This window comes from Balaenoptera physalus (assembly GCF_965194825.1).
Source record: "Balaenoptera physalus genome assembly, chromosome: 11".
Taxonomy (NCBI): Eukaryota; Metazoa; Chordata; class Mammalia; order Artiodactyla; family Balaenopteridae; genus Balaenoptera; species Balaenoptera physalus.
The window spans coordinates 90,228,793-90,247,277 of NC_138896.1; the positions used below are offsets into that span (position 1 = coordinate 90,228,793).

The 18,485-nt window shown below is 39.7% G+C and overlaps 1 protein-coding gene and 1 long non-coding RNA gene across 8 annotated transcripts in view; one reads left to right on the forward strand and one right to left on the reverse strand.

The window, feature by feature from the left end:
• The window catches only part of LOC309637585, a 418,822-nt gene that overhangs the window by 136,187 nt on the left and 264,150 nt on the right, over positions 1 to 18,485 (reverse strand). The window lies entirely within an intron of this gene.
• Positions 1 to 18,485, forward strand: part of MITF (melanocyte inducing transcription factor) — a 223,566-nt gene that overhangs the window by 64,392 nt on the left and 140,689 nt on the right. The window lies entirely within an intron of this gene.

Sequence of the window (18,485 nt, forward strand, 5' to 3'; positions counted from 1 at the left end):
TCAATACTGAAAACGTTCATGATATATAATAGACACTCAAATATTTGGTGAGTGAATAAACGCATTTTTAGAAGCATGGATATAGAGTTATTTAGTCCATTTAATGTGAACTAGTTATGTGAAAAACTACCTTGCAAAAGCAAATTTGGGGTTCAGGGTATCTGTTTGAAGTAATAAACTTATTTTTTTTTAAACTGAGGGATTTTACTATTGTTTTAACTGAGAGTGTTTTTAGAAATGAGGAATTCATTTCATAATAAAATGTTCTTAACATTGAGGGTCAAGAGCCAATTTATAATTTGAAGCTAAAGATTCTTTTCTGGAAAAATATATTTAGCCCATTTTAAATTTATGTATGTAACAATAAGATTTATGGAACTTTATAGGTAGGCCCTTGAACCCATATGCTAAGAACTCAGGCTGTTCTCTCTGAAGCTTTGTATAAAGAACAAATCTCTGAATCCCACTACTGTGCACATACTCTGAGAAAACCATAATTCAAAAAGTCATGTACCGCAATGTTCACTGCAGCTCTATTTACAATAGCCAGGACATGGAAGCAACCTAAGTGTCCATTGACAGATGAATGGATAAAGAAGATGTGGCACATATATACAATGGAATATTACTCAGGCATAAAAAGAAACGAAATTGAGTTATTTGTAGTGAGGTGGATGGACCTAGAGTCTGTCATACAGAGTGAAGTAAGTCAGAAAGAGAAAAACAAATACTGTATGCTAACACATATATATGGAATCTAAAAATTAAAAAAAATGTTCTGAAGAACCTAGGGGCAGGACAGGAATAAAGATACAGACATAGAGAATGGATTTGAGGACACGGGGAGGGGGAAGGGTAAGCTGGGATGAAGTGAGAGAGTGGCATGGACATATATACACTACCAAATAAAATAGCTAGCTAGTGGGAAGCAGCCGCATAGCACAGGGAGATCAGCTCGGTGCTTTGTGACCACCTAGAGGGGTGGGATAGGGAGGGTGGGAGACACAAGAGGGAGATATGGGAATATATGTATATGTATAGCTGATTTACTTTGTTATAAAGCAGAAACTAACACACCATTGTAAAGCAATTATACTCCAATAAAGATGTTAGAAAAAAAAAAGAACAAATCTCTGGGAGTTTAAAGATGGAACTTCTTTACTTAAAACTCTGTGAGCCTATGGACTTGTAATTAAAACCGCAGTTATTGTTAGATTGGTTCCATGTGTAATTAAGACAGGAAAAAATACAAGCCAGTAAAATGAGTAATGCAAGGAAATTCTGATGCACTGCTTCCTTTTGAAGAGGTTTTTACACATTCATCCCTGTCTAGTTCTCTGTTGAAAATTCTTATCTTGGATGCCTAAATTGTTCAGAATTTTCATCATAAAGGAAAACAGTTGAAGTGGCCTGCCTTTTCTTGGGGAAGCTCTCCAAGAAAGTATTTCTAGCTGGGCCAGATTCTCTCTTAACTTATATGATTTCCCCCAGCATGTTGGTTGGTGGTCTTATTGCCCGATTTCTCTTTTATTTAAAATTCCTGTGTGCCGTTGTAGCTTTCTGGAGCTATATTAGGGATGACCTAGCACACCTCAGACCTGAGGAATGCTTGGATGTTATTTTATGGCCTTTGGCAGTCAGTGGATATCTTACTTCTTTCTGTCTGATTAATGGGGAATTCAGAGCTATAGTTAGGAGATAGTTCACCTAAACTATTACTGCTTTGATGGATTTAATGATAAAATGTTGGCTAGTGCCCAAAGCAGATACATGAACTGTGCTCTATTTTACATTTACCTTGTCAAAGGCAGTTATGCAACAAATGCCATATATATATATTTTATAACTGGTGGCTTTTATTAATTAATTGATTTTTGGCTGCGTCTTCGTTGCTGCACGTGGGCTTTCTGTAGTTGCGGCGAGTGGGGGCTACTCTTGGTTGCGGTGCGCGGGCTTCTCATTGCGGTGGCTTCTCTTGTTGTGGAGCACGGGCTCTAGGTGCGTGGGCTTCAGTAGGTGTGGCTCGTGGGCTCTAGAGCACAGGCTCAGTAGTTGTGGCACACCGGCTTAATTGCTCCATGGCCTGTGGGATCTTCCTGGACCAGGGATCGAACCCGTGTCCCCTGCATTGGCAGGCGGATTCTTAACCACTGCGCCACCAGGGAAGTCCCTACAAAAGCCTTTTATATTGATTAAAGCCAATTAATAAATGGAAATGTAATTTAATTTGTTCCTCACCTATGGTTGAATGTGATGAGTCTTGATTGCCTACAATGACATATATACAGGTAACACCTTCGTTTTCTAAGTGCAATAATTAAGGCAGAACATTTTTTGCTGCACCTCTGTGGTGGATAAACCACTTTGATACCTTTATTTGGGTCAAAGTGTTCTTTATACAGCCTTTGAGGTACTGACCTTATCAAAGCAGTTGATCTTCCAGTGACCCATTTTGGAATAATATGGACACAATGGTGCTTCTCTAGAGTTGATCTAAAGTATTGTGTATTTAGTAACTAAGCAAAGTTATTCTCAGTGCCAAAGACTATTAAGACTTGGCTATATATTTGATGGTTCTCCCTGTTTAGCAGTTTGGTATGTTGGAAAGCTACTTGGTAGATCTTTTTTTTTCTTGATATGAATACATATCAAGATTATATTAGATTTTATACTCATCAATAGTTCAGTCAGTATTTGTTGATTACTTTATAGAGCTGCTCTAGCAGTAGTTACCAGGATTCAGTGATGAATCAAAACCAGGAGAACCATATAGGTTTTAGTCTAACTGGGTATCTTTTGGAAGGCAAAGGTGGTACGCCTAGTAATTATTCTATGACAACAAGTGTAACCTTGGATTATTCCACGAAAATTAGGACTAGTGGGTCACTTTAGTTAACATAGGCAGGGTCTCTGTCCTCATGGAGCTTGTAGTCAATGGAGGAGATGGAAGTTGATCCAATAATCAGATAATCAGACTTCCCTGGTGGTGCAGTGGTTAAGAATCCACCTGCCAATGCAGGGAACACGGGTTCGAGCCCTGGTCCAGGAAGATCCCACATGCCACGGAGCAACTAAGCCCGTGCGCCACAACTACGGATCCTGTGCTCTAGAGCCTACGAGCCACAACTACTGAGCCCGTGTGCCACAACTACTGAAGCCCTCGTGCCTAGAGCCCGTGCTCTGCACCAAGAGAAGCCACCGCAATGAGAAGCCTGTGTACCGCAACGAAGAGTAGCCCCTGCTTGCTGCAACTAGAGAAAGCCCGCGTGCAGCAATGAAGACCCAACACAGCCAAAAATAAACAAACAAATAAATATATAAAAAATAATCAGGTAATAAATACCAATTTATAGTTGTTAAAAAATTATAAAAGGCCATATAATAAGGGAATTTGACCTGGCCATGGGGTTAGGGAAGGCCTTCCCAAGGAGGTAAATTTTATGCTGAGTTCTGGTAGAATATTTCAGAAGGAAAAAGCATGTGCAGAAAGCTTTAGGGTGGGAAGGGAGTATGATGTGTTCCGGGAACAGTAAGACAGGAGTGACAGAAGCATAGACCTCAGTGTAGAGCGTGTGCGGGATGAGGCTAGGAAGCCACACCATGCAGGGCCTTGACTGCCCTGGAAGGATTTAGATCTTTACCCTAACCGAAACGGCAAGGCATTATAGAATTTAAAGGGGGGGGGGGTGGTCAAGTAGGTGGAAGGGTCACATGACCAGGTTTGGTTTTTGAAAGATCATTTAGGCTGCAGTGTGAAGAAGAGATTGAGCAGGGGTGGGTGGGATAAGACAGGGCTGGGGGCAAGAGGAAATCTGGGGAGAGTGGTGAGATAGTTTTTGTGTTAGTCCAACCAAGAGACAACGGTGACTTTAACTAGGATGGTAACTTATGGTGGAGTTAGAGCAAATGACTGGATCTGAGAGGTATTTAAGAGCAAAAGTCAAAAGGACTTGGAAACAGGGTCTTATGGAGAATGAAGGGTGTTCGGAATTCTTTTGTGCCCACTTGTGATGATACGCAGTTCTCTTGTATCCACTCAGCCTGTTTCATAAGTTAAAAACGGCAGCACTGAGCAGAAACCACAGAACAGATAGAACTAGGTTCACTGACTTCTGAGAAGTGACTGGAGATGGTTCCTGAGAAGTCAGAGACTCAGAAAATATCTTAACTATTTGGCATCATCAGCATACCCTGTAGTGTGTGGTGGAAATATAGCACAAAGAATGAGCTGTGTCGGGGGGAGAGTACAGCTCCTTACATTCTTATGCAAGAGTTGAACTGTAGTATGATCCCAACCAGTATTGCTGTGTGGTTGATTTCTTACCCTGATCTCTCCTCAAGTAACCTGTAGGGCAGCATGACTAAGGTCTCATTTAGGGTGCTAAAACAATAATTTTCTAAATAATACCCTGGTGCATTGAAGGGGTTAAGGTAAGGATGCCCAGATGCTTCATCTGTGATCAGGGTGCATCTTAGACATTGGACCCAACTGGTTTATCACATGGTTCTTTCACAAGGCTGTTGCTCATATTAAAGTGTGATGTAATAGAACTTATGAATTAAAAACAAAAACCCACAGGGTCACGTGAGTGTGGATAAACACTAGGGAACTAAGTATATCTTTCTTTGTAGAACATAATGTTGTGGGTAGAAGACTTTTGCTTTTGCACGTGCCATAGCGTCAGGCCGACATTAGTATTTATGTATTTGCCTGATGATGAAATAGTAGTTGTTAGTAGCAGTTTGCTTTTTCCCTATAGTCTGGATTATGTCTCATTCATTCTGCCTCCTTGCTGACATGTGGGCATACTTTTTAGCACCAGTTGAACCAGGCCTGTTTCTGGGGCTGTCTTGCAATCTTAGCTCAGATACTGTACTAAGAACACCAACATTTATATTAACATAAGAAACATTCTGTTTACTCTTTAGATATTAAATACCAATTTTATGGCATTCTGAAATTCTTAAGTGTATTTTAAGTGTTCTTCCAAAAATATTGTTTCAATTAGATAAGAAGAAGCACAGGTTCTTTCATGGGTTTCTCTTCACTTCTTTTGCTTTTAGCTCTTTAATCTCGGTGAATTATGAAATTCTAACCCAGTTTATACATAGAGATCCGGTTTGCATTAGCAGTCTTTTTTTTTTTTTGGCTTGACTGGAGGTGAGGAAAGATGTTGTTAGGAATTTTCATTTTCTTCTCCTGTCTCCTCCTTTTTGTTTTTCTTTTATTTGTAAAGCTTAGTATTTTAAGCAGGCTCATCTACCTTTGGTCCTTCATCCTGAGCTGGGCATTGGCTAGTTAGGAGAATTGGATGTTGTTTTCCAAAAGCTTAGTACAGATTTTGATAGCTTCTTGAAGGATTTGATACTGAGAATGACCAGGGCCAGTGTTCAGGAATAATTCAGGTGGCTGTGAATATTGCTTGCCAACTCATTGCTTTACTAAGCTTTGAGTCATATTTTAGATTAAATGTGGTTAACTTTTTCCATTCAATTCTTAAAACTTTACACACTGAGTTAGATATGTGGCTTAAGTTTAAAGTGTGTTTGCCATAAGTGGGGTTCCTATATTACTGTCCAGTGTGAATCTGAACAGTCCAAAGATTTATTTGGTGGCAATATGGTCAGATTTTGGGATTAAATAATAGAGATAATATTCAAAATAACTTTTTAAAAAAAATTAATTAATTAATTTATGGCTGTGTTGGGTCTTCGTTTCTGTGCGAGGGCTTTCTCTAGTTGCAGCAAGCGGGGGCCACTCTTCATCGCGGTGCGCGGGCCTCTCATTATTGCGGCCTCTCTTGTTGCGGAGCACAGGCTCCAGACGCGCAGGCTCAGTAATTGTGGCTCACGGGCCTAGTTGCTCCGCGGCATGTGGGATCTTCCCAGACCAGGGCTCGAACCCGTGTCCCCTGCATTGGCAGGCAGATTCTCAACCACTGCACCACCAGGGAAGCCCTCCAAAATAACTTTTTTTAACACAGCAGTTTTTTTAAAAAAAATTTTTATTGAAGTATAATTGATTTACAATGCTGTGTTAGTTTCTGCTGTATAGCAAAGTGATTCTTTTTCATATTCTTTTCCATTATGGCATTACAGGATATTGAATATAGTTCCCTGTACTATACAGTAGAACCTTGTTGTTTATTTTTTATAAATTTATTTATTTATTTATTTTTGGCTGCGTTGGGTCTTCGTTGCTGCACAGGCTTCTCATTGTGGTGGCTTCTCTTGTTGCGGAGCATGGGCTCTAGGCGCACAGGCTTCAGTAGTTGTAGCTCACGGGCTCTAGAGCGCAGGCTCAGTAGTTGTGGCACACGGGCTTAGTTGCTCCACGGCATGTGGGATCTTCCCGGACCAGTCCCCGAACCCGTGTCCCCTGCATTGGCAGGTGAATTCTTAACCACTGTGCCACCAGAGGAGTCCCTGTTGTTTATTTTATATGTAGTAGTTTGTATCTGCTAATCCCAAACTCCTGATTTATCCTCCCCCACCCCCTTTCCCCTTGGTAACCATAAAATTGGTTTCTATATCTGTGAGTCTGTTTCTGCTTTATAAATAAGTTCATTTGTATCATATTTTAGATTCCACATATAAGTGATATCATGTGATATTTGTCTTTCTCTGTCTGACTTACTTCACTTAGTATGATCATCTCTAGGTCCATCCATGCATTGTTTCATTCTTTTTTATGGCTGGGTAATATTCCATTGCATATATATACCACATCTTCTTTATCCATTCTTCTTTTGGTGGACATTTAGGTTGCTTCCATGTCTTGGCTCTTGTGGGTAATGCTACTATGAACATTGGGGTGCATGTATCTTTTTGAATTATAGTTTTGTCCAGGTGTATGCTGAGGAGTGGGATTGCTGGATCATATGGCAACTCTAGTTTTTTTAAGGAACCTCCATACTGTATTCCATAGTGACTGCACCAATTTACATTCCCAGGAACAGTGTAGGAGGGTCCCCTTTTCTCTATAGCCTCTCCAGCATTTATAATTTGTAGGTTCTTAATAATGGCCATTCTGACCATTGTGAGGTGATACCTCATTGTAGTTTTGATTTGCATTTCTCTAATAATTAGTGATGTTGAGCATCTTTTCATGTGCCTGTTGGCCATCTGTATAAAATACCAGTTTTGATCTTTGATCAAAAGATCAGTTTTGATTAATTCTCTGAAAAGACATGTAATTTCAACATTCTCTGTATGATAAGTGGAGCGCATGCGTTACTCTAAGTTTATTAGAGTTTTTCTTAGTTTAAAAATCCTCATTAGTGACAAGGAAATAATAATGCCTACCTTCAAGAGCCATTATGAGAGATAAATAAGAATATTCATTCATTTGTTTGATTAACAAACATTTGTTAAGCATCTACAATGTACAAAGCACTGTACTAGACATTGGGATATGACAGAGAACAGCATGAGGTCCTTACCCTCATGGAGCTTATGATCTACTTCATAGTTGTAAAGCACAGAGATGAGCAGTAAATGGTAGCTCTAATTGTTGCTGTCCAAAATTTGTCTAAAACTTGTGATCTAAAAGATGTTAAATTATTTGAGAAGTTTCCTGATTTTGAATTTGAACTGGAGGTGTTAAAGAATTTCTATAGATATATTTGCAGATTAATTTTAAGATTCTAAAGCAGTGATTCTGAACTCTGACTGCACATTAGAGTGACCTGGGGAGCTTTTAAGAAACTACAGTACCAGTGTCAGGAGGCTGTCCTCAGGGATTCCAATATAATTGGTTTAGGGCGGGACATGGGTACTGGCCACTGAGGAGCTTTAAGAAGCTCCTCAGGTGATTTTAATGGGCATGTATGGTTGAGGTGTACTGCTTTAAAGGTAGAAATATTTCATGAGTATTTACACATTGTGGTTAATGGCAGATTTGCTGTTGACATACCAGGATGTTTAGCTGATAGGTTTGGTGTTTAGGTGATAGGTTTCAGAATAGAATATGTGGCTTCAAAGAATCAGATATGTGGACTGTAGGTATGACTGCCATGGTGCATCTGTGTCACCTTAGGTAAGTCACTTTACCATGCAGACCTGAGAATTCTCATCTTTAAAATGAGGGATTTGGTTAATGGCAACACTAGCATTTTGCTCTGTTACAATGTATTATTTTAATGCCCCAGTCTATGAATTACTCTGTTACCAGGATGATTTCCTGGCCTGCTGTATTGTTCTCTCCCTTTCCCATAGCTAACCAAACCAGTGGTGGACATCCAACCAAAGTCTGTCCGACCATCATCTGGCCAAAAGACAGCTAACTCACTCTTGAGAGAGTTGGAGTAAAGATACAAACTTTATTACAGTCTGTGAAACATGGAAGAATGAGGAAGGGGTAGGGGAGTTTGATGATAACCTTGGACCACGTCTGGACTGAGGCCGATGGTGTAGAGAGACTAACTAGGGTAGGTGTGTGAGGCGAAGCACAGAAGCCATGAGAATGCAACAAGATGACCCACGAGAGAGACGGCAAGGGGGGCTTTGACTTTGACCTCATCCCAATTCCAGTCTCCAGGGTCCCAGCTGTACAATTCCTGTCCTAAGACAACTGTGAGGTGGCCTGCTGTGTCCTTATCATTTCTCCTTCGTTGTACCCCCCTCAGTGGGTTTCTGTCCTTTGTAACCCCATATGCTTTGAGTCGAACATTAGGTTAGTAGAAACTTTGGAGAAACAAATGGGGCAATGATAAAAATAGAAATGGGGTAAGGAGAATAAGCAAAATAGTGCCATATTGTGGAAAGAATGAGGATAGTGAATTAGAGTCTTAGCTCTGTCCCAAAATAGCTCAGTGACCTTATCCAAGGTGCTTGACACTAGCAGGCTGGTCTAAAATGGGAATGGTGCAATCTCATAGGGATGGTGTAATGAAAAATTAGATTACAGTTGTAGAAATGCTTTGAAAAGGTAAAAGGGTATGTCAGTGAGGGGCTCGCCTTGTTAACGTATCTGGAGAAGGCAAGTTTTGAGATGTTTGCTCTCAGAGACAGAGACAGTAGAGAAGAAAAGCAGAGTTATAAAATATGCCTGAAGGACCAAGTTTTTAAGTATTGATTTAACTCTAAATAGACTATTTCTTTCCTTCTGTCAATTTTTAATTTTCACAGCTTGATTTTTCTTTCACTGGTTATTATTTCATTCTTAGAACTTGTGGTTGTTTGTTGCCTAAATTGTCTCGTAGGGTTTTTCTGATATATATTTTTAGATACAGTTCACTTTCTTTCATGAAGTTCTGTTGCAAATATGGGTAATAGCAACAGAATTCTGTGTGTTATGAGTTAATGATAAAGTTACTGTTTTTCTTGGGCTTCAGTGAAGAGTAAGGATTGGGTCATGAGTGCAAGCGATTTAGCTCGTTGGTTTCCTTCTTGTCCTCAGTTGACACATCCTAAAATCATTTTGTGGTCTCCCACTCAGTGGGCTGGGCAGACAATGGGAAACATTTATGATTGGAATCGTAAGGGTGTCCAGAGTTCAGGACTGAGGGAAATTGGCCCAGCAGTGAACACGCTTAGCATTTGGAAACCTGACTCAGACAGGATTTTCTCATCCTTCTGCGTTACTCTACAAGGTAACTTTTCATTGACACAGTTGGGTAATTAAGAAAGATAACGTAAAATGAAAGGAAAATTTGATTGGTCAGTAGGTAGAATGTGTACACAGTCTTTTCTATCATTTATGCATTTATTTACACCGAGTGGAATAATTTTTCCCTCCTGGAAGTGCTCTTATATTTCTTAGTGTATTTGGGCATGAATATCATTCCGTTTCTTGGAGCCACTTACAAATTCAGTTTATATCAGAGGCACAAGCATAAGGATTTTTTAAATAGATTTTACCTCTGGAAAGACCTAGGCCATTTTTCCTTGTGTTCCAAATTGTTTTCTGTTGCTTTAACGGAAAAGGAAGATTATCAAATGCTGCTCGTAGATCTGACATTGGACCACGGGTTTCTTGAATCATTAGCAGCTTTTATGGAGTTATCTAGCAGCCAGATATTTAAGATTTCTTTAAAAGGTATGAAGTTTATTATGTCCAGTGAAGTATGAATGGAGCATGCAAAACTGTTCTTTTTAAAAACTTACTGACAGGACTTCCCTAGTGGCACAGTGGTTAAGAATCCGCCTGCCAATGCAGGGGACACGGGTTCAATCGCTGATCCGGGAAGATCCCACATGCCATAGAGCAACCAAGCCCATGTGCCACATCTACGGAGACTGCTCTCTAGAGCCCGCGAGCCACAACTACTGAGCCCACACACCACAGCTACTGAAGCCTGAGTGCCCTAGAGCCCACACGCGCCACAACTACTGAAGCCCACATGCCCTAGAGCCCACGCGCTGCAACTACTGAAGCCTGTGTACTCTAGGGCCCGTGTGCCGCAACTACTGAGCCCGTGTGCCACAACTTCCGAAGCCCATGCGCCTAGAGCCCATGCTCCGCAACAAGAGAAGCGACTGCAATGAGAAGCCTGCACACCACAACGAAGAGTAGCCCCCGCTCGCCGCAACTAGAGAAAGCCCACACGCAGCAACAAAGACTCAGCACAGCCAAAAATAAGTAAAATTATTTAAAAAAAAACTTACTGATAAGTTGCTTAGAGTTTATAGAGTTAAGTACAGTGGAAAATCAGTAATTTTCAGAGGGTGCTTTTGTTTTTTTTTGGTTGGTGTTATGAACAAAAAGTGAAAATACTTAAGGATCACAGGTAAAATTCTGTAATAGGGCACTGGAAGAGGGTTGCTGATCCGTTCTTTTTTAGGGACACATTAACTACAGAAACTTAATGGAGGGCTATTAGGTATTTAATTTAAGTGTCCCTGGAAGATATTATATGCTTATCAATATTAACGATTGAGTATTGTTTCATTTAACCTTCTGTCGGTGGGTTAAATGGTATATGATTGGCTCCTAGAAACCAGGAGAAGAGCTACATACCCTTCGTCAGGTAATTGTGTGAAAGGGCAACTTCTTGATTTCCCTCTCAAAGAATCAGTTCTCCACAGACTTTTGATCATCTTCCCAACACGATGCATTCATAGTGTCTGATGACCCAGGCTTATGGTACGTTTTATAAAGTATAACTTAAATATTGATTCATCGATTCATTCAATAAGTCTTTCCCCATTCTGTATTTTTAACCCGTCAATTTTACAGCCATTTTTCTCTGTAGTCTGAAATTTTGGTATCTTTATATCCAGAGATGTGCCAGCTATTAATTTATTGGTTCATGTAGAAACAAGTGCAATACTCTCAGGTGTCCCTTTCCAGTGGAGTCACATTGGGGTTCACTTAATTTTCCAGCAACAATGTGTAGTAACACATGGAAAGTGTTGCCAACCGAGCATGTTTACCTGAGCCTTGCTGATCTGGAACTTTTTTGGAGGTCGTGTCATGCCCCTGTGACTGACCTTAGCCGCTCTGACTGCACCCACTCCCCCACCCCTTTCCCCGCCAGCAAAAACAGCTATTCACCCTAAATCACAAAAGTGAGGAAAAGAGTTTAAAAAGGTAACAAAAGTTAGGAAAACTTTTCTAGGGTAAAGTTTTCTGGTAAACTGGTACAGCATGGCCCAAGGCCTCAGGCATACAGAAAGAGATGTTCACCATAAGACAGTGTGGCTCAAGAGCTCAGACATACAAAAACACTCTTATCAAGCAGGATATTCCAAGGGCTCAGAGGTTATCGCCTAGAAGCCAATGAAGGTCAGTCCTGAAGACAGGCCTACCTTTGGAATGTGCAGGGTTTGAGCAACCCAGGCCTGCTGAGTCTTTCCTGCCCACATATCTAGTAATATTTTATTAGATGATAATCATTGTGAATATTATGCTGTTGCGTCTCTGGATTTTGTTGCCTTCCTTTAAGAAAGGTTGAGTTTTCTCCTGGAAGGCAGTTAGTTTACTTGGGGATCAGCTTGATTCTTTTGAGGTTGTTTTTATTTTTTGTGAGAGTGGATCTTGTGTAGTCTTATCTTAGGCCTGGTTTATACCTACTCTCCACAGAGGTCATACCTTTGTGGACAGTAGGTATGGCCTTTCTGGAGTCTCCACGGAATGCTGCAGGTGTTTAATGAAGTCTCAGGCAGGTTGGACTTTGTCTCCCTGTGCTCTGTGAGCTCTGAAAGCTGTTCTGCTTATAGCTTCCCAGTAGAGGTTTTTTTCCTGGTAGTCATTCTTCTCTGGTAGTTATTCTTTGCCCAGCCTTGCAGAGTTTCACCCTCTGCATTTGTGTATTACTATTGAGCTAAAGACTCAGGGAGACCCATAGGAAGATTTCAGATTTCTTTTTTTTTGCACAACTCCTTCCTTTCTTGTACTCTGTCTTACATATTCTAACTACCTCATTCTCCCCAAATTCCAACCTTTTCTTCTCAGCTCACTGAGATTGCTCTGCTCTGCCTAGGTTGCCCCTCTCTGCCTCACAATCTGGAAAGTACTTCTAGGCAGAACTCTTAGGTGGCTATATTGCTCATCTCATTTGTTTCTCTTCCTTCAGGGATCACAGTCCTGAAATGCCTATTGTTTAATGACTGAAAACTGTTGTTTCATATATTTTGTCTAATTTTCTAGTTAATTACAGTGGGAGAGATAATGTGGTAGCAGTTACTCTGCATGATTGAAAGTGGAATTTTTTTCTAATGTAATTTTTATGTAATGGTTAAGATCAGAGGTTGAGATTCAGACACGTGGACTTCAAATTTAGTCTCCAGCATTTACTATCTTTTGATCTTTGGCAGTTGGTTAACGTCTCTCTGACTTAGTTGCCTTATCTGCAGAATGGACATAGTAATATCTAAGTCATAGGGTTTTATGAGCGTTATTTTTTATAGTGCAAGTAAAATGCTTAGTGTAGCTCCTGACACATGTTAAGGCTCGTTCTATGTTGATGAGGATGATGATGATGACGGTAACGATAGTGATGGTGGTGGTCGTATTTGGCTGTATTTGCGGCATTAAGTGAGGATGTTACATGGGAAAAAAGTGCTGTTAGGTTAGAAAGTCAAGGTACCACATTTCTTGTGGCAGTTAATTGTCCCCGAAGTGTGATAGGATCAAGGAGAACATAGACATTTTCCGTTCCTCTGCTTGAAGAACTGTCAGAGAAGTTACAGAAAAATTCACTAATGACTTCCAGGCATGGTAGCCAAGAGTTGATGCTTGTTCTGAAACTACTCATATAGACTTTAGGCATGCAAAACTCCTGAAGACTGTGCAAAATGCCTTTGAAAATCAACCTGATTATATCTTTAATGTTTTGTTTCTTACGCTGTGTGATGGATGTGTTTATTATATTTGTCCTCGTTCTTCTTGGTACACCTGAAATGTTCCATAATTTTAAAAACCTGTCTTACCCCTTCACATAATCCTGATGTGCATGTTTAAAAAAACTATTGAATTAAACATACAAATTGCAGTATGATGGGTAGGATAGGTCTCACTTAGGTTAAGTTTTAAAATATGTGTAGAACATTGCCATGTACTCGTAATGACTGTGTGTGTGTGTGTGTGTGTGTGTGTGTGTGTGTGTGTGTGTGTATGAAAAAGTTGGTTTGGAAAGAAACAGCAATTTCAGGAAAGCAGTGTCTTTGTGAGGAGAGAAATGAATGGGAGGGAGAACAGGCAGGGGTACAAAAAGTCTTAAATTGAATCCCTGATATTTTATTTCTGACAAAAATTGAATTAGAAATTTGGAATAACATCTTAAGATCTGAATGGTGCTTACATGGGGATTTGTTATCTTCTTCTTTGTATATTTGATATATATCTTAAAAACAAATATAATAACAAGTGTTCAAGTTGGGAGTAAAACTCTTTGCTTCAGTGCCTTGGTTCATGTTATATCAAGACTTTTGGGGATGTTTCCAGGAATGTGATTATAAAATTCGGTATTGTCTTACTCCAGGACAGTTGTGGAATATAAAGTTATGCCTCAGGACCAGGAATACTGCTCCATCTGTATATATATTTGCAGCAGTTATTATTAGGATAAAACTTGGTGGGTGGTCTACCTCAGTTTGAGTTTTGGGAATCAGAGTGCAGGTACTTTCTCCTGGGCGAGTCTATGCTCTCCGTCTAACTTCCTCTCTTCTGAGCCATTCAAATCTTCAAACTCCGAGATGGCTTCTCACTGCTAGGACGTAGTCCGTACAACTTAAGGAGACCTATGAAGTACCCCCTGTTTTTCCTCCCAAACATCAACTACTCTTTCTTTTTGCCATCCAGCCATACATACTTTGCTTGCTTTCTTCTTCTTTTTTTGTTTCCTCTCAGATTTCCTGTTCATTCGCTGGTTTTCGTTCCAGGTGTTTCCACTTGATTTCTCCCTTCATCTATAACTCCCTCCCTGCTTCCCTCAGTTTTTTTGGCTGACTTTCTTATCATGCATCAAATCTGAGCTTCAACAGCCCTGCCTATGTATGTATGTATGTATTTATCTGTCTGTCTGCCTGTATGTATGTATCTGTCTGTCTGTCTGTATGTATCTATGTCTCATTTCTTCCCTCCCTCTTTCCTCCTCTCTCTCTTTCTCCTTATCTGTCTGTTTTCTACAATTCCCCAATATTAATGCTCATATTCTTACAGTTATTACTTACTTATCCATCTTCCAGCTTATATTTTAAGCTCCGCTAAGGAGAGACCATGTTTCTTTTCCTTTCCCCAGCACCTCTGTAGTATGTGTGTAGTGTCTGGTATAATGTAGGCACTAAATAAATATTTGTTGAATGAATACGTGAATGAAGTACAGTTTGAGCTTTTGACTTCCATATTCTCACTAGATATTAAGTTCTTTAATGGAAACTACTGGATTTTAATAAAACATTTGGGAATTTTATGACTATTTTCATAAAACATTAAGAGCATTTGGAGTCAAAGGTATATTTTAAAGTCAGAAGTAATGTTAGAGTCTGTGGGCATTAAAATAGGTTAATTTTCTTTTAAATTGATTTAAAATTTTCTCACAAGGAGCACGTAGTTTGGAAAAAAATCAAAGAAGAGTGTTTCAAATGAAAATCACCATTCATCAGCTACACTGTTTCTAATCCTGTTTGATTAATAGCTTAAAACTTCAGTAGGATTCACCTTCAAGAAGAAAAAGATATATACATATGTACATCAGAAGACTGTAATGTTTTAAGAAAAGCAACTACAGTTGTTCAGTTGAGACTATGATGGGAATAAAAGGTTCATACTGAAGGGACTTTTAAAGTCACGATTTGTTTTTTTAAAAATGGCGTATGAAGGGCGCAGTGTCTCTTCCAGTGTTAGCCAGTGTTTCCTTTAACCTTCTTCCTCAAAGGCCCATCCTAAAAAAAGGTTCAGCCTTGGTTTTCTTCCCTCTTTCAAAGACAGTATCTCAAAAATGGTACTAATTTAAGCCCTGCTAAATGTCCAGATGCAGCACCTGGGGAAAATGAAGTTCAGAAGTTCAGGATTTGGAACTGCTTAAGCTGGGAGAATCTTCTTGCTGCGGTTGCATGTCTGGTTCTAGAAGCTGGTGACTTCTTTCAGGTGGGCATTGATCCATTGTAACAGATGGCCCCAAGTGTGGATGTCTCAGAGAGTGAGGCCTGAGTGTGAAGTTGTCCAAGAAGTTGAAACACTTCTCAGAATGTCTTCTTTTCCCGATGACAGCTTTGTCATTCCAACTAGAACTTTCTGGGTTGGAAGAGTGAACTTAATGAAGCATAAGAGAAGCCTTTAAGCTGTGTTGTCCAATATGGTAGCCCTGGCCACATGTGGCTATTAAACACTTGAAGTGTGACTAGTCCAAGTTGAGATGTTCTCCAATTATAAAATGCACACCAGTTTTTGTATGAAAAAAATAATGTAGAATATCTCATTAATAATTTTTAATTTTGATTAATGTTGAAATACTCTTGGGCACACTGGGTGAAATAAGATAAAATTGATTTCACCTGCTTCATTTTTTTTTTTAATACGGTTACTAGAAAATTTAAATTTACGTATGTGGCTCGCTTTATATTTTTGTTGGGCAGTGCTGTTTGGGGTAGAATCTTTACCAGGGATCTACATGAAACTTGGTCCTACTTATACTTCGACATGACTGTTTACTTTGATACATGTCAGTTCAGATCTGGAATGAAAAGCTTGAACTTTCTAAATTAGTTTCTTCATAACTTGCCATTTAAATGGAGCAGTAAAAGCAAGAGTAGGATTTTTTTTTTTCAGTTGTACAAGAAATTTCTAGAAACTAAGAGCTTTGCAGAGCTAAAAATTCATTCCCATTGTTTTATTTTTAAGCTCTATTTTAAGTTTCTGCCAGGACGAAAACGTTCATTCCCTTTTGGGTTCTGATGGCCTGGTAAAACTTCTTTGTAAACCCAGGGGATGTGATAGGATTGGCACAGGAGATTAATTTGGTTGGGATCCATGAATGGAATGGAGGTAATGTGCAGGGCTTGCAGAGTCCATTGTCATCCATCACTGCAGAGGTTCTGGGGCGATGCCGGGCTACCCAGCACGCTGTCCTTTGGACAGCAGCAGGTCAAGATACCTTCCTTCCCGAAGAGCCCTACTCTTGTGCAATAGAGAAAAGCGTAAACATAGGATATGTGTGTAGTTATAGGCCATGTATACACACATTCAATATGAGTGCTTGGCATCTATTCCTGTGTGTGTGGGTTTTTCTGGAAAAAAGTTAAATGGGGTTTTCCATAACTTTTTTTTTTCTCTTGAAGCGTTTGTTGTAGGATATTTTCCGACCCTACATTTTTCCAGTAACTTAAGCTCAAAGCTCATAGCAATGAGGTACTTTCTTGTCGAAGGTGAGTCAAAAACAGGAACCTTTTAATTCTGTCACATGATGGCGGATGTTATAAAATAGTAATAGCACGGAGTTCATTTTTTTCCCCCTTTAGTCGTCAGACTTTTAGCTGCTTGCCTTCTTCACCATTGCAGAAGCCAGGAATTCAGAAGCGTAGGTCGGATATTCGCCGTAGAAAATGCATTCAGGAGCGTACACATTAAACGGGCTATAAATAGCATCTGCCCTGACAATGCTGGAATTTTCTCAACTTCTGGAGACACTGAAGTCTTTGTTTTGTGGGTCGCTGCCCTCTCCCCACCACCCCCTAAGCTTGAGTCATAAAGCCTGAAAAACTAATGAGGTTGCTGAAACTTAAAATCTAGTGAGTAGCATGTATGGGAAGCAAGGAGAGATGGCAGAAACTGTATGCTTGGATTCAGGGTGGCTTCTCTCTTGCAGTCCTGAACTTGCTTACCTTGTGTTTCATTGTTTCAGGCCCTTGAATTTATTGTTTTCCTTCAGTAGGATCAAATTAGACTGAAAAAATTAAAAGAAAACGTAAGTAGATAGCAGCAAAGCTAATATTAGCTCCTGAATATTCTGTTTAGAATAGGAAAGAAAAAAATAATCTATCCATGAAAGCAGAAGTACAAGCCAGATTAAGTTGATTGTGTGTGTGTGTGTGTGTGTGTGTGTGTGTATATATGTATGTATGTATGTATTAGCCATAGAACTAAGAATGGTTTTTACAATTAATAGTTGTTTTCAAACACTTAAGGTAAAAACAAAAATAAAAACAAAAAAACATGCAACAGAGACCATATGGGGCCCACCAAGCCTAAAATTTTTACTGGCCCGTGGTTTAGAATGTGCTTGCTATGTAACACTTGATACTCAATATATAATCAAATAAAAGTTCCTTTCTTAGATTTTGTTAGTTCACCCAACAAATATTTCTTGAGTATTTGTTCTGTTCCTAGCACTGTCCTAGATACCGGGGAAATAAAGTTAAGAAAAAGAGAGACATTTCTACCTTCAAAGAGCTCAGCTTCCTATGGAAAAAAAAAGACCAAACCTAACCAAATCGAATGGAAATAAGAAACTGGAAGGTTAAGTCCCAGGAAGACAAAGCAGCTGAGTGTGAGATAGAGAGCAACAGAGGGGGTTCTGTGCGTCTCACCCTCTATTCTTCCTTCCTTGGACTGTGCTGCGAAACGGTGACTAAGTTTTTTCCCAGATTTCAAATTCACCCTCTCACCCGCCCACACACAAACACAGAACAGTGTTTGCTTTTCCCTGTGATTTCCTTATTTTTCTATTTTATTTCTTTTCCAAAGTCTCTTTTGGCCCCAACTGAAATTCATTCATTATTCAACTCAGGCTTATTGAGTCCTAAGTTAGGTTGGTGTTCACAAGGAATATTTCTTTACTTCCAATAACATTTTATTTTATTTTATTTTATTTAGTTTTTTAACATCTTTATTGGTATATAATTGCTTTACAATGGTGTGTTAGTTTCTGCTGTATAACAAAGTGAATCAGCTATATGTACACATATATCCCCATATCCCCTCCCTCTTGCGTCTCCCTCCCTCCCACCCTCCCTATCCCACCCCTTTAGGTGGTCACAAAGCACCCAGCTGATCTCCCTGTGCTATGCGGCTGCTTCCCACCAGCTATCTATTTTACATTTGG